Source organism: Pristis pectinata, chromosome 23 (assembly GCF_009764475.1).
Source record: "Pristis pectinata isolate sPriPec2 chromosome 23, sPriPec2.1.pri, whole genome shotgun sequence".
NCBI classification, from domain to species: Eukaryota; Metazoa; Chordata; class Chondrichthyes; order Rhinopristiformes; family Pristidae; genus Pristis; species Pristis pectinata.
In genome coordinates, this window is record NC_067427.1 from 3536568 (window position 1) to 3551175 (window position 14608).

The window sequence follows — 14608 nt, forward strand, 5'->3', positions numbered from 1 at the left end:
AGAACCCAAGCACCTGATGCACACAAAAGCCTCACATAAAGAGCAGTAGGAATGTACCACCTTGGCACAAACCACCCACTCTCCCGCCTGCCCCATCAGACACTTCTTAGCCCAGCACTAGAAGAGTCCACAGTTCCCACATTGGCCTTATCAGTCACCTGAGAACTCACAAAACTGTAATGGAAGCAGGTCATCCTTGATCCAGAGGGACCACCCAAAAAGACAACACTAAATTGCAAGTGCAAGTGAAATACTGCATCACCTGGAAGGACTGTTTGGGATCTTGGCCGGTGGGAAAAGAAGCAGTAAAAGGGCAGGTGTTGCATTTCTCTCCGCTGCATGTGAAAGTGCCTTGAAAAAGGGAGTAGTTGGTGGAGGTAGAAGGATGGACCAGGGAGTGATGGAGGGAATGCACCCTTCAGAATGCTGAAAGGGGAGGGGAAGAGAAAATGATTCTGGTGGCAGAATCCCATTTAAGGTAGAGAAAATGATTGAGAATAATTTCTATACTGGTTCCCAAGATGCCTTCCTTCTTCCTGAACTGTGCTTTCTCCTCAACCACTAAATGACAACTCTCTCAACCACATCTCCACCATTTCCTGCATGTGCATTCAGTCCTTCTCCTCCCAAACAGCACAAGGGCAGCATTCCCACCCACACTTGCCTTCTACCCCACCAGCCTCCACATTCAACAGATCATGCTCCATACTTTCTGCCACCTTCTAGGGGATCCCACCATCATGCACATCTTCGTCATCCCATTCTTTTTAGCATTCCCACCATGACTCCCTAGTTTACTCTTCCATCTCTACCAAACATTCACCATCTCACAACGCTTTCACATGCTACTATGGGAGATTCAACATCTGCTCTTTTATCTCTTCTTTTTCTGTCATCCAGTGATCCAAACAGTTCCCACCACCCCACCCCCCCAAGTGAGGCAGCAATTCACTTGTTCTTCATCCGATTTAAAGAACTGCATTCAATACTCACAACGTGGTTTCCTCACCATTTGGGAAACCAAGCACAGATGGGGTGACCGCTTTGCGGAACACATCCGCTCAGTCTGCGGGGCGACCCGGAGCTTCCAGTCACTTATCATTGCAAATCTCCGTCCCATTCATACTCTGATCCAGCAATGCCCAATGAGAGTTTGAGGAACTTCCACCTGGGCACATTGCAGCCCTCAGAACCTAATAATGAATTTAACAATTTCAGGTAATGCTCCTTTCTTTCTTTGTCTCATCACAGATGCGGCTGTACCTTTGTTTCAAATTGTTTATTTTTTCTCATCTGTCTCTAACTACCAGTCTTTAAAGTAATTGTTACCGTAACAACTTTGGTTCCAATACATCCCTCTCTGCAATTTGATATACTTATTTTCTTACTTTTCCAGTTCTGATGAAAAGTCCTTGACCTGAAATGGCAACCATGGTCACCCATGATCTGTGTGGTTTACTCCTGCTCACATTTCAAGGTTTTTAGGGATTAGGGAAGTGTGAGATTTTAAATCTCTTGGTGGAAAGGAACACCTCTGCTACGCCATGGCAGCAAAATTTAAATACCAAGTGTAAATTAACATCAGTCCAACATACGAGAAGGAAAGACAGAGAGAGATGCTCCCGCAACAAATGACAAGATTGAAAATGGGACAGCACATTAGCATTTATATATTACAGTACTGGAACAACACAGGGCACTTGGACTTTGTAGCTTTAGTCATCAAACACTGTGAAGATAGATTCAGGCAAAGGAGGATCTTCAGGTGATGCTTCTCTTCCTTTCAGAAAGCTAATCCTACCACAAATCTTATGAAAGCATCCAGCTTACTTCTGTATCCTGACCTCTGTAATGCTTCCTGGAAATCAATTCCAGTTGTTAGTCTCAGTAGAAAGATATACATTTCTTGACATAACCACAAATCTATAAATCACAAATCTAACCCAGTGCCCTTCTGTCCTAGTAAGTTCCTGCTCTCTGTAGATGTCGCAAGTACAAACCCAAACCTCAAAGCTCCTTTCTCAGACAATTGCAATCGATCACACTGTTTTTTTCTGCATTACTTTAGTGACTGAATGGCCTGCTGTGCTGTTACACAAGCCAGAACCAGATATGAAATGCAACCTTCCCTCTCAGCCACTCAACTTAAAATTAAGATACCAATATAGAAACAAAAACTAGAAAAGGTAATTCAGTCCCTTGAGCCTATTCTAGCATTCAAATACATCAGGGCTAATTTATAGCAGCTAACTGGCTTTCAGTGATGTGTCTGTGTCAACATAAGATAATTTTAATTGGTTTTCTGTAGATCCAAAAATGAATGCCAACATTTCCCCACATTTAAGCTCCCATTCCCATCTACGTGGCTTAGAGTGAATGATAAATTAGTATTTTCATGCTTGCAGGTGACACAACACTCCATTCAATCCATGGTGAATAACTTAGTAAATGTGCCTGGCACATCCTGCCATTTCTTTATAAAAACCTTCAATCTTTTGAACATTTAATGACCTGATAACCTCTAAGTTTTATCCCAAATACATAGAGATTCATTTCTCGTTTTGCATGTAGGCATACTTTTATTATAGGCCAGTTAACCTGACTTCAGTGGTTGGTAAGATGTCAGAGTCCATTATTAAGGATGAGGTTTCGGGGTACTTGGAAGCACATGGTAAAATAGGCTGAAGTCAGCATGGTTTCCTTAAGGGGAAATCTTGACCGACAAATCTGTTGGAATTCTTTGAGGAAGCAACAGGCAGAATATACAAAGGAGAATCAGTGGATGTTGTTTACTTGGATTTTCAGAAGGCCTTTGACAAGATGCCACACATGAGGCTGCTAAACAAGGTAGGAGCCAGTGGTATTACTGGAAAGGTACTAGGATGGATAGAAGACTGGCAGAAGGCAAAGAGTGGGAATGAATGGGGCCTTTTTTGGTTGGCTGCCAGTGACTAGTGCTGTTCCACAGGGGGCGGTGTTGGGTCTGTTACTTTTCACATTATATGTTAATGATCTGGATGACAGAATTGATTGCTTTTTGGCCAAGTTTGTGGATGATACAAAGAAGGAGGGGCAGGTAGTGTTGAGGAAGCAGGGAGCCTACAGGAGGACTTAGGCAGGTTGGGAGAATGGGCAAAGAAGTGGCAGATGGAATACACTGCAAGGAAGTATATGGTCATACACTTCAGTAAAAGGAATGAAGGCATAGACTATTTTCTAAACGGGAAGAGAATTCAGAAATCGGAGGTGCAAAGGGAGTCCTAGTGCAGGATTCCCTAAAGGTTAACTTGCAGGTTGAGTCAGTAATAAGGAAGGCAAATGCAATGTTAGCATGCATTTTGAGAGGACTAGAATATAAAAGCAAGGATGTAATGCTGAGCTTTATAAGATGTTGGTCAGACTACATCTGGAGTATTCCGAGCAGTTTTGGGCCCAGTATGCAAGAGGGTTGTGCTGGCAGTGGAGAGGGTCCAGAGGAGGTTTACAAGACCGGGAACGAAAGGGTTAACATATGGGGAGTGTTTGGTGGCTCTGCGCCTGTACTTGCTGGAGATTAGAAGGATGAGGGGAGGATATCATTGAAAGCTACTGAATATTGAAAGGCCTGGATAGAGTGGACGTGGAGAGAATGTTTCCAGCAGTGGGAGAGTCTAGGACCAGAGGGCACAGCCTCAGAATAGAAGAACGTCCCTTTAGAACAGAGGTGAGGAGGAATTTCTTTAGCCAGAAGGTGGTGAATCTGTGGAATTCATTGCCACAGACGGCTGTGGAAGCCAAGCCATTGGGTATATTTAAAGCGGAGGTTGATAGGTACTTGATTAGCAAGGGCATCAAAGGTTACGGGGAGAAGGCAGGAGAATGCGGATGAGAGAGAAAAATAAAAATCAGGCATGATCGAATGGCAGAGCAGAGTCAACGGGCCGAATGGCCTAATTCTGCTCCTACGCCTTATGGTCTTATCTCAATATACAAAGCGATTTTAAATTACAATGATGCTGCTCACCATGCTAACAAAGGATATAATGAAGGAAACAAAAGGATATAGTGACCAATGGAAATATATCACTTCAAAACTCATCAAGTAGAAAAACCAAGTAATTTGCCAAAGATCCAATTTTATAGTAAATCAAACTAAACAAATTATAAATAGTGTATTATTCTCCAGTCCCAATGCTTCCTAAAATGGGACATTCTGAATTGCTATTACTGACTAGACTTTTAGTACCAGCCTCCTAATCTTAGCAAGTGCGTTGAAAGTTCAGGAGAGCAAGATTACAAATCCTTTTAAGATGAGTAACTCTAAACAAAAATGAGTAATAAACATTGAGAAGTCACTGCAAGGAAAGTAAAAAGTAAAAATTGATTTTGTTAAAAAGCTTAAACATGGATGGAGGGAAGGAATGTCTTGCATTCTTAATTCACAGAATTTAAATAAACTAAATTCTAACATCCTAATGAACCATCTTTAAAATGTATACCTACAGGTCATTTTGTGTCAAAATCAAAAAGGAAACCAAATAGCTTTCAAAATCCTCTGAGGTCTGTCAACAACTCCTGAATCAACTTTAAAAATGTTTTATGTTAAGAAAAAGGGTGTGCCTCTCAAATCTAGATTCTTGTACCCCACCCACTGTATTGTAAAGCAAACAGGGAAGGATGAAAGCAAAAAAATATGGGAAATGTTTGTCAATTACCTGTATAGGCTGGATATCTGAAACAAAGATGCAGAAACCACTCAGCAGTTAAACAGCATCAGTGGAGACAAAGAGTGAACATCAAAGGTCCTTGACCTGAAACATCAATTATCTGCTCACTAATGTTGCTAGACCTGCCAGGTGCTTCTGGCATTTTCTGTTTTTGTTTCTTATGCAAGATACCAGTAGCTTAATGCTAACGAAAGTTCAAAGCACGGTAGTGTAGCAGTTAGTGTAACGCTAACCCAGGTTCAATTCCCGCTGCTGTCTGTAAGGAGTTTGTACGTTCTCCGTGTGTTTGCGTGGGTTCCCTCCGGGTGCTCCGGTTTCCTCCCACATTCCAAAGACGTACAGGTTAGGAGCTGTGGGCATGCTATGTTGGCGCCGGAAGAGTGGCGACACTTGTGGGCTGCCCCCAACACATTCTCAGTAACGCAAAAAGATGCATTTCACTGTTTCTCGATGTACATGTGACTGATAAATATCTTATCGAAAGTTAAAAACAATATTAGTAAAGGAAAATAGCATATAAAAGCAATTGCAAGGAAACCCAAGGATTTTTATAAATCTAAACAAGAAGGTAACAAAAGAGTGAGGAATGTGACAAGGATATAATCTGATTGAATACTTAGCATCCATCTTCATATAAGGAGTAGGGAAGCAGTGTAGGGGAGGAGAAAGCAAAACAGATATAGCAGCTAAGAAGTAACAATGTTAAATGGTGGATATGATATACAGAAACAAGGCTTAGCATATTTAAAGTGAGCAAGTCACCAGGTTCAGATAAAATACCTTACAGACTGATAAGACAGGCAAGGGCTCATCAGCAGAATTTAACAATCCCCTTTGGCTATATTTGTGGTGCCAAAGGGCTATAGGGTTATTGATGCAGTATTGTTGTTTAAACAAAAGGGAGAAGGGGAGTAGTAGAAGGCCAATCGGCCTAACAGCAGGAACTCAATGGCATTATTGAAACAAATTGAAGGATAAAATTATTTCCACACAAGTTAATCAAGCATAGTCAGTACAAATTTGAGGGAAGCTTGTATCGTAGCAAGTCAACTGGTTGAGGAAAGACAAGGAGGATCAATCAGTACACGTGATGTAACCTCCACAATATTAGAAAAGTGTTGACAAGATTCCATATGGGAAATTAATGAAGAAATCAAAACTATGTGATCCATGGCAAAAGAATCTCATTTGGAGTGGGCAAAGTTTAAATGGTCAATAGATGTTTTTGAGACTGGAACACTATTTGGTGGGGTTCTACAGGTTCGGTACTAGATCCTTACTTTTCATGCTACATAATGCTGGCTTGGACATTTGCAGGGCCACTAATTAAGAAGGTTTCAGTTGATTTCCAATCTGGCAGAGTGATTGATTGCGAGGAAGGAAGCTGTAGACTGCAGAAAGTTATCAATAGATCGGTACGCTACGCTGAGAAGTGGAGAATAGAATTCAGTGCTACAAATGGAAGTAATGCATTTGGAGTGAGAAAACTAGGCAAGAAAATGGACAACAAATGGCAGGATACTGAACAGTGCAAAGGAATAAGGGAACTTTGGAATGCATGCCCAATAGATCCCTGAAGATAGCAGGACATGTAGATAAGGTGGTTAAGGCAGCAAATTATGCCTTTCCTTAATTGAGCAAGTCACAGAATATAAAAAATGGGAAGCTCATGTGAGAACCATACGATCTGACTAGAGACAGAGGGAAGCTGAGGGGTCCAGAACCTACAGGTGATGGAGGCAGGAACTCTCAGTACATTTAAAAATGTGTATATCCCATAGCTTCCAGACTTAATTGACGAGGACCTAGTAAATGAAATAAGTCTAAACATCACATGAAAAATAGACTGATTTTATTCAGTGCATCAAAATTCTACAATACCTGTGTTTTGATACTAGTCTTCATTCAAACTGTTGCCAGAAAAAGCTTACACAAAGAATGCTGCTCATTTAGCACTGTCCTTATTGGACCAGCTACCTTATTTAGAAACCACATATACAAAACAGACTTCTTTCGCACTTGAATTTTCACATTGTCGTGAACAGTGCAAGTTCTTTCTCATTAATTACATTAAGTTTGCTGGTCTCAAAAAGGCAATTACAAAGCTGACTAACTTAACCTTAAATCAATTGCTCACAATAAGAGCCAAAGTCATATTTCAGAAATTAGGGCACCCTACGTGATCTCTTCATAGAGGTATTTTGGGGAAAGTATATTGGGATTAAACCAGAGATATGGGATGAAAAAGACCATGCAAAAACTTAAAACACAAGAGGAAATTTGAAATTGTTTGCGTTTAGGAAACAATGAAAGAAAGCAAGTTTATGTGATGAGTGTATATGGCGTAGGATAAGATACACAGTGTCTTGAAGTGTTCACGTCTGTGCAACATGCAGTGATAAAGGATTCATAGTCAAAGTTATATAGCATAGAAACAGGCCCTTTGGTGCACCATGTCCATGCCAACCTTTTGCCAATCAACACTAATCCCATTTGCCAACATTAGAACCATATACTTATATGCCTTGCCCATTTAAGTGCTTGTCTAAATGCCTCATAAATGTAGTAATAATGAGGAGATAATAGGCTTAATGGAGAATAGACATAATTAAGGAATAAATTTGGGGTTCAGCTGAGGCAAGGAGAGAATTTGGCAATCATACAACAGCAAAAATAGGCTGTACTCATGACGGCATGGATATGGCAGTGAAAGTGCACGCCTGAACAGGACACTGCAGTTGTGCAGTCTGGTACAACCTACAGTGGCCATAGTCTGGGGTGGGAGAGGAGGAGATGAAAATGCTAGATTTTCCAGTGTATGTTAACTTTTCATCATAAACAAGAAGTAGTTTACCATAGCTACAGTGAATGCCATTGACAGAATACACACAACTTAACATCTTCCAAATTCATAAATTCCTTTACCCAGGAGACGGCAGCACATGTGCAAACACTTTCACTTAAAGTGACATACCATCCCGACTTATCCATAAATTTATGTACTTCATTGCTTGGTTAGTCAAAATTTTGGAATTCCCTACCATACTACATTCTGAGGGCATCTTCATCTCAGCGTGGTAGTTCAAGGAGTGGGAGCTGTGGCATCCAGAAATTGGCAATAACTGCCAAATGTTCAAGAATGAAGCTTAAAAAATACTTTGCATTTTAGGTAAGCTACAGAGGAGACATTTGGTAGTACATTGCATAAGATCTGCACATCTTCAATGAAAATATAGATTATTTCATACTGAAAAAGGAAAATGTATTTAAGATCAATAGTTGCTAAGCTACTGCCCTGTCAAAAGTAGAAACGCACCTTTTTAAGAAAGGGATTCTGAATCATCACAAATATACAACCTTGGAAAAGTTCAACTTGATTAACCCAAGGCTTAAATTATACCCTTCTCCAAGGCACTTTCATGTTTAATATCATGTCAGTGCTTCAGAGGTTGAATTATACACAAACTACGACCTTCAAAAAAATATTGTTGATACAAATGGTGTTTTCTTCCAGTATGGAAATCATTTTTTTCATTTTAAAGCATTAAATCTTAGAAATATATAGTACGTGTAAAATAGACTAATAAATAGCATACAACTTCATTAAAAATATAAATTACTAAAACTGCAATGGCTTCAGTAAAACCATGTTCATATTGTTCATTAACGACTTCACATTTTCTTCACTAAAAATGTTAATATTCTGAATCCTCTTACTAACATTACTTCCTCCTGAACATCATATTGTACCATTTATAATTTAGATATACAGATTTTGGTTTGAAGAAAATACTCAAATAAATACTCAAATTTTGTGCAATTTCAAACTAAAAATGCAAAACATGTTCAAAACTGATCAATTCTCATTTTATTCAAAATCCTTCTGCTATGTGCATTTAATTTGTTTGCCCTCCTCTGTAAGCATGAAGTTTAGAAGATGTACAATTCTACAAGCATCATCAGCAACTTCTGATTTCTTGTCCGGACAACCACTGTGCCAGTATAAGCCTCTATTATATTAAATGGCTTTTTAACTATGGAAATTGTTGCAGGCAAGCCAATCCTGTTCTTGTTCAATTATTATATGCAATCAAGCTTACAACAGAGATCATATCAGGTTCCCCAGAAGCTTTTTCTACCCACGTCCTAATTCAGGAATGCAGAGGCAAACTGTGCCACTCTTACATCATCAACTCAGAAGACTTGGGACAAAATTTATGACCTCCCTGATCTGTGCAGGCCAGAATCGCACCATGAAGCTTTACTTAATATTTGAGTTCTCATGGTTATCTGCTGTTTAACTTCAATGACTATTGCCCCTTTCTCTCTTATTTTCTTAGTTGGAAGCACATTGCTAAGGACAAAATAATAAATCAAATGCAAATGTAAACAGAGGAAACCATGGTATTCATGCAAAGTAAAGAGAAAAATAGCATAAGCAAAGGCAACATTTAATCTACACAAAAGAAATCAGAATATACAGCACAGAAACAGGCCGTTATGTCAATATGGTATGTAAGAAACTTGTGCTCCATTTGAGCCTCCTCCCATCCTTCCTCTGACCCTGTCAGCATACACCTTCTATCACAGGGCTAAACTGTTAGTTAATTATGAACAGGCATTTCTTCTATTTTCCTTGGAGACACAATCAAAGTAGTTTAGGAAATGAAAATTACTTTGCACTGGTAGCTCAGAAATACACTTTGAATTTCAAAAACAGGACAAACTTCAACATGACAACAGTTGACAGCCAGCTTTCATCTCTCTGCAGTCATTTCTGATTCATGACTACTACGCCGACATCCAGGTAGATTGTTCAACAAAATCCTTCTTAATTCAATACTGACAAGACTGCCAGTTTGCCCAGTGCCCACCAATGGCAGTGCATCTCAGGCACTAACTGAAACATTCTTAATTAGCTTAAACCCACTTTTATTCCAAATATGGGTTAAGCTGCACATTTAGTCCATCACCACAAAAGCTGACTTTCAACATGACATTGTCTCCGTCCCTAGCTCACCACCACTGAAGTGGAATAAAAATACAATTAGTTTATAACTTAAACGTTTCCAAATTCTGACAGGACATTTGTTATACATAATTTGTAAAGATTACAAGAATTACATATTTTTACTAATGCTATTTTCCAATTAGGAAAAAGACTGATATTGTAACATTAAATGATTTTTACAGCATATTGCATTAAATTATGGAATTTTGCCTGAAATACACTCAGTGTAGAAGAAATAACAGAATATTGTCAACTCTGAAGCACAGTACTGTTCAATCCAATAAGTTTGTACAGAAGTGTTTTATTTTGTTTTGATGGAAAAAAAATCACTGCAAATGTTGATCTACTTGAAGTGAGCTTCAACATTCTCAGTCCAACTCCAAATGCACATTAGTCCACGCCACTAAACTCCAAATCTCACACAGAAGGTCGTGGGAATGCCAAGCAGGAAATGGAAAAAATGTCAAACTGCAGGGTTGAAAGAGTATGTTCTTCTGGGGTTGGGTTTGAGATGTCACTGGGCAGAGAAAACTCCATTCTGAATTAAGGTTCTTTTATACCTGGCTTCAGAAAGTGCTTAATAATGACAGAGTACACAAAATGGAAATTGTTTGATTCTCTACTTTGTTGAATAAGAAAAAGTGGAATGTACTTTCTCAAAACTAAACACCTGATTTCAGCACGGTCTGGAGTATGAACTGTGCACATGATTAAATATCGAAAGTCAACAGCTTTTAAGCAATTCCTTAGTTACTCTTAGGAAATCTATATTCTAAGCAAGAAGAAATGCAATGCCCAAATTTGTTGTCCAGCTCAATTCCAATGAAGTAGAACACAATTCAATCTTCTCTCAATACATTATGTGGCGACTCATTGTTCACTGCTTATATTTACCACAATGGTCTCAACAAACACAAACGCGTCAAAAATAAGTTAAATGTAAATGCAAAGCAAAACCTGAAGCAGCTTCTATACAGATGTTTTCCAAAATGCACTTTTTAAATTTTCACCATCTAAAATACACACATTTCAAATGATAAAAGGCAAATAATTTTAAAATAGAAGAGTTATATCTTGAAACAAATGATGAGTGTAATATTTATGCGTGGCCTCGATTTCGATAAGCTAAACAATAAAAGTAGAAAGCGATTTGAATCCACTGCAGTTGCTGTTAAATATTTAGACGCTCCAACTCCACGGGGCTAGAATCGCCTGTAATCTTCACCAGGATGCCGAGAGATCGCGCAAGTTTTACACATCACAAGAAAAGCTGGAGTCACTGGTGTGCACCCTGCTTTGACACGGAAACCTTTAACTATTCTTAGGCTATATTCCACGCAAAAGCATCAGTGTTATTTTGCAGTGCGTGGCATATTCTAAATGCAATTCCATTTTACATAATAAAATGACTACTTCAGCAATGCTTGGCAACTGATTTATACACAATAATGCTTGGCTTAATTGGACAATTCTACCAATTCAACCAATTCACAAGGAAGACCGGTTCTGCAACGTACAGATTCTATTTAGCAACAGAAGTGAATCACGGAATTATACCTGATCACAGCCTTTAATTGTGGAAAAAATGCAATTGCGTTTTGTGCACATTTCCTTTCATACACTCACAATGATTACTCTTGCCGAATTATGGAAAGGGTCGAGAAGAACGAGACAGCGAAATTTGTCCAAAGACAAATCCAAAAGTGTGAAAGTATTAGATTAACGCATTTTAAACAAATGCCCAATTTTCATTGGAAGTCGCTGTATTGTATTAACATCAGTAATCATATCGAACAATGCAACTTCAGCTGCTATAATGCAAAACAGTGGACATCAATCCAACGCGGATATCACTTTTGCGAACTTCCAGGTTAAATACACGAAAGGTACAAAACCTTAAGAAATGATCGCTACAAAACCTGGCAAGAAATGCAATCAGAATTTTCTACACAAAAGAAATTCCCGATCATCTTATCTCCCTCCCCACCCCCAAAGCAGAATGGGGTAACGAGACAAAAGCTTTAAAACGCACCAGTGCTTTCCCTCGTGTATGTTTTCTTGCAACGTGGTGACAAAAAAAAACAGCCTGGATGCCAGGAACGGTAGGATCACAGTCACCAAACCCATGTTCTTGGTAATGCAAAATAAATGAACATTTGTTAAATGATGGGGGTTGGGGAAGAGACATTCAAATGCCTTCACCTTGCCCAACACCTCAAGAGTCATAAATTCTTCCGTAGCCCCAATTTCCAATCACTCATTATTCACCTTGCCCAACAGCTCAGATTTATTACACGCTTCAATGTCATTGCATCTGCACCGAATAACTTCGGCCCAAAACAAAAGCCGCTCGCTGAGCTGTAACGCTTCCTTTAAAAAAAATCATCCACTCAGATGCTTAGAGCTTAAGACGGAAACGACATCGAAGGCTTTGCAGCCTTCTCGCAGAGACAGCGAGCACCTTGTTAAAGAGCCACTTTACTCGTCAGAGGTCAACAGTTGTTTGAGAAAAATGCACAAAGCAACCAAGCCCAGGACACTAATCACATCGTGACCGTAACACACATGCATTAAAGGACATCTTCCACCCAACTAGAGCTCTAACTCAGCTAAAGTTGCCCGCCCTTCGCCAATCTTCGTGAAAGAGATCAGGTTATTTATAAAACGTGTAAATACTGCACTCACATACAACTGAATCAGTGTCCTACACCGGACGGTTTTTGGCAGGAAGCGCGGCCGGGTGCCTCTGCGCATGCCCCGCGGCCCCGGCGAAGCAGCTCACTATTTGGCACCACACGGCTCCACGCGAGAGACGGGCAGGTTACGACAAGAATCGGCAGTAAAACGGCGGGGGTAACACCATCCCGGCGGAAAGGGAAGGCTTACCCGAATCAGTGGGGTGCGGGCTTCCGAGGAGATGGACTCATTCGGCCGGTGAGGGGGTGAGAGCGCGCGGTGAAGCGAGCCGCCGCGTCCGACAGTGCGCGAGACAGCGCTCGCTCTGAGAGCCCGCCCGCCCGCGCGCCCCCGCCGCTCACGTGCCCCCGGCTGCCGCCTCCCATTGGTGCGCGGCGCGGGCTCCTAGGAGACGGGGCCTGCTGCATCGCGGAGGCCGCAGCAGCCCGGCCGCTGCCGACGCTGGGTGGGTGGGTGTGGGCGAGGAGACCAGGGTAAGCCGGGGGCGAGGGAACTGGGCTACGACCAGGAACACTCTGGCCCCGTCTGCCCACAGGTAACAGACCCCACGGTTCACAGGAATGGGGAGCTCCCGTGGGTGGTTTAGGATCGGCGTGGATCAATAGAATAAAAGCAGCATGTGCTTCAAATCCTCGGCGGCTCGGATAATATTCACGGTAGATCCATTTTTCGGGATGTGTGTGTTGCTGGCCAGATCGGCATTTATTGCTCATCCCTAATTGTCCTTGAGAACGTGACCGTCTACCGTCACAACAGGGAAACAGGCCCTTCGGCCCAACCGGCCCATACCGACCAAGTTTCCCATCTAAGCTCGTCCCATTTGGCCCATATCCCGCTAAACCTTTCCTATCCATGTATCTGTCCAAATGTCTTTTAAGTGTTGTTATTGTATCTGCCTCAACCACTTCCTCTTGTACCATATATGGGCCACCCTCTGGGTGAAGCTGTTTTCCCTTGGGTCCCTTTTAAATCTTTCCCCTCACACCTTAAAGCTATGCCCGCTAGATCTTGATCCCCCAACCCTGGTGCATTCACCCTATCTATACCCCTCATGACTTGAACTGCTGCAGTCCATCTGGTGAAGGTGCTCCCACAATACTGCTGAGGAGGGAGTTCAGGATTTAGACCTGTGACGATGAAAGAATAATGATATAGAACATGGAACAAAACAGCACGGGAGGAGGCCCTTGGGCCCACAATATCCACACAAACACAATGTTGAATTAAACTAATTCTCTTCTGCCTGTACATGATCCATATCCCTCCATTCCCTGCATATCTTCATGTGTTTAACAGCCTCTTAAATACCACTATTGTATCTGCTTCCGCCACTGCCCCGGCACTTTCCAGGTCAGGAGGATAAGCAACTCGGAGAACATGTGACAATCCCATGCACCTGCAGCCCACGTCATACTTGGTGGTTGAGGTCATGTGTTTGGGAAGGCTTTCAGAATAGCCTAGCTGAGTAATGTGGCTATTCTGTAGATGGTAACCACTGTGTGTTAGAGTTAAGTTTTAGGCTAATGGATGTGGTACTGTTTTAGTTGGTTTTAAGGTTTTTGAATGTTGTTGAAGCTGCACCTGTCCAAGCAAGTGAAGAGTGCTCTATCATGTTCCTGATCTGTAAATGGTAGAAAGGTCTTAGGATCCAAGGTGAGTGATTCACTGCAAAATGCCAAACCTCTAAACTGCTGTTGTAGCCATGTTACTTGTGTCTGGTCCTGACGAGTTTTTGATCAGTGGTGACCAGATGTCAATGGTGGGGAGTTACCTGGTGATGGTAATGGCCTTGACTGTCAAGGGTAGGTGGTTACACTCTTGTTGGAAATTATCATTGCCCGGCACTTCTGTTGTGCCAATCTTACTTGCCTGACTGTTGTCATAGTCTTGTTGAAGAGTTCCAAATAAAATTGGATGTTGTGCAACTATCAGTGAACACCTCTCTTGTGATGGAAAGAAGATTGTTGATGAACCAGTGGTTGGGCCCAGGACACTGCCATAATGAACTTTTTTCAGTGATGTCTGGGACTGAGATGATTGACTTCAAACAGTCATAAGCATTTTCATTTGTGCAAGGTATGACCCCAGTTATTGGACTGTTTTTTCCCCTTGATGCCTACAGACTTCATTTTCACCAGGGTTCCTTAATGCAACTTTCTGCATTGATGAGTAGATGCCAGTGTGTAATGGAACA

The 14608-nt window shown here is 41.2% G+C and overlaps 1 protein-coding gene across 4 annotated transcripts in view; it reads right to left on the bottom strand.

Moving 5' to 3' along the window:
• The window catches only part of strbp (spermatid perinuclear RNA binding protein), a 137266-nt gene extending 124534 nt beyond the window's left edge, over positions 1-12732 (bottom strand). For 2 of the 4 annotated variants that reach the window (XM_052037342.1, XM_052037336.1), the window contains exon 1: positions 12604-12732. The gene's annotated coding sequence lies outside the window, so the exon portion shown is untranslated. Of the gene's footprint in view, positions 1-12402 lie in introns of all 4 variants that reach the window. The other 2 variants (XM_052037343.1, XM_052037337.1) reach the window with 2 other exon arrangements.
• Between the last annotated feature and the right edge of the window lie 1876 nt (positions 12733-14608).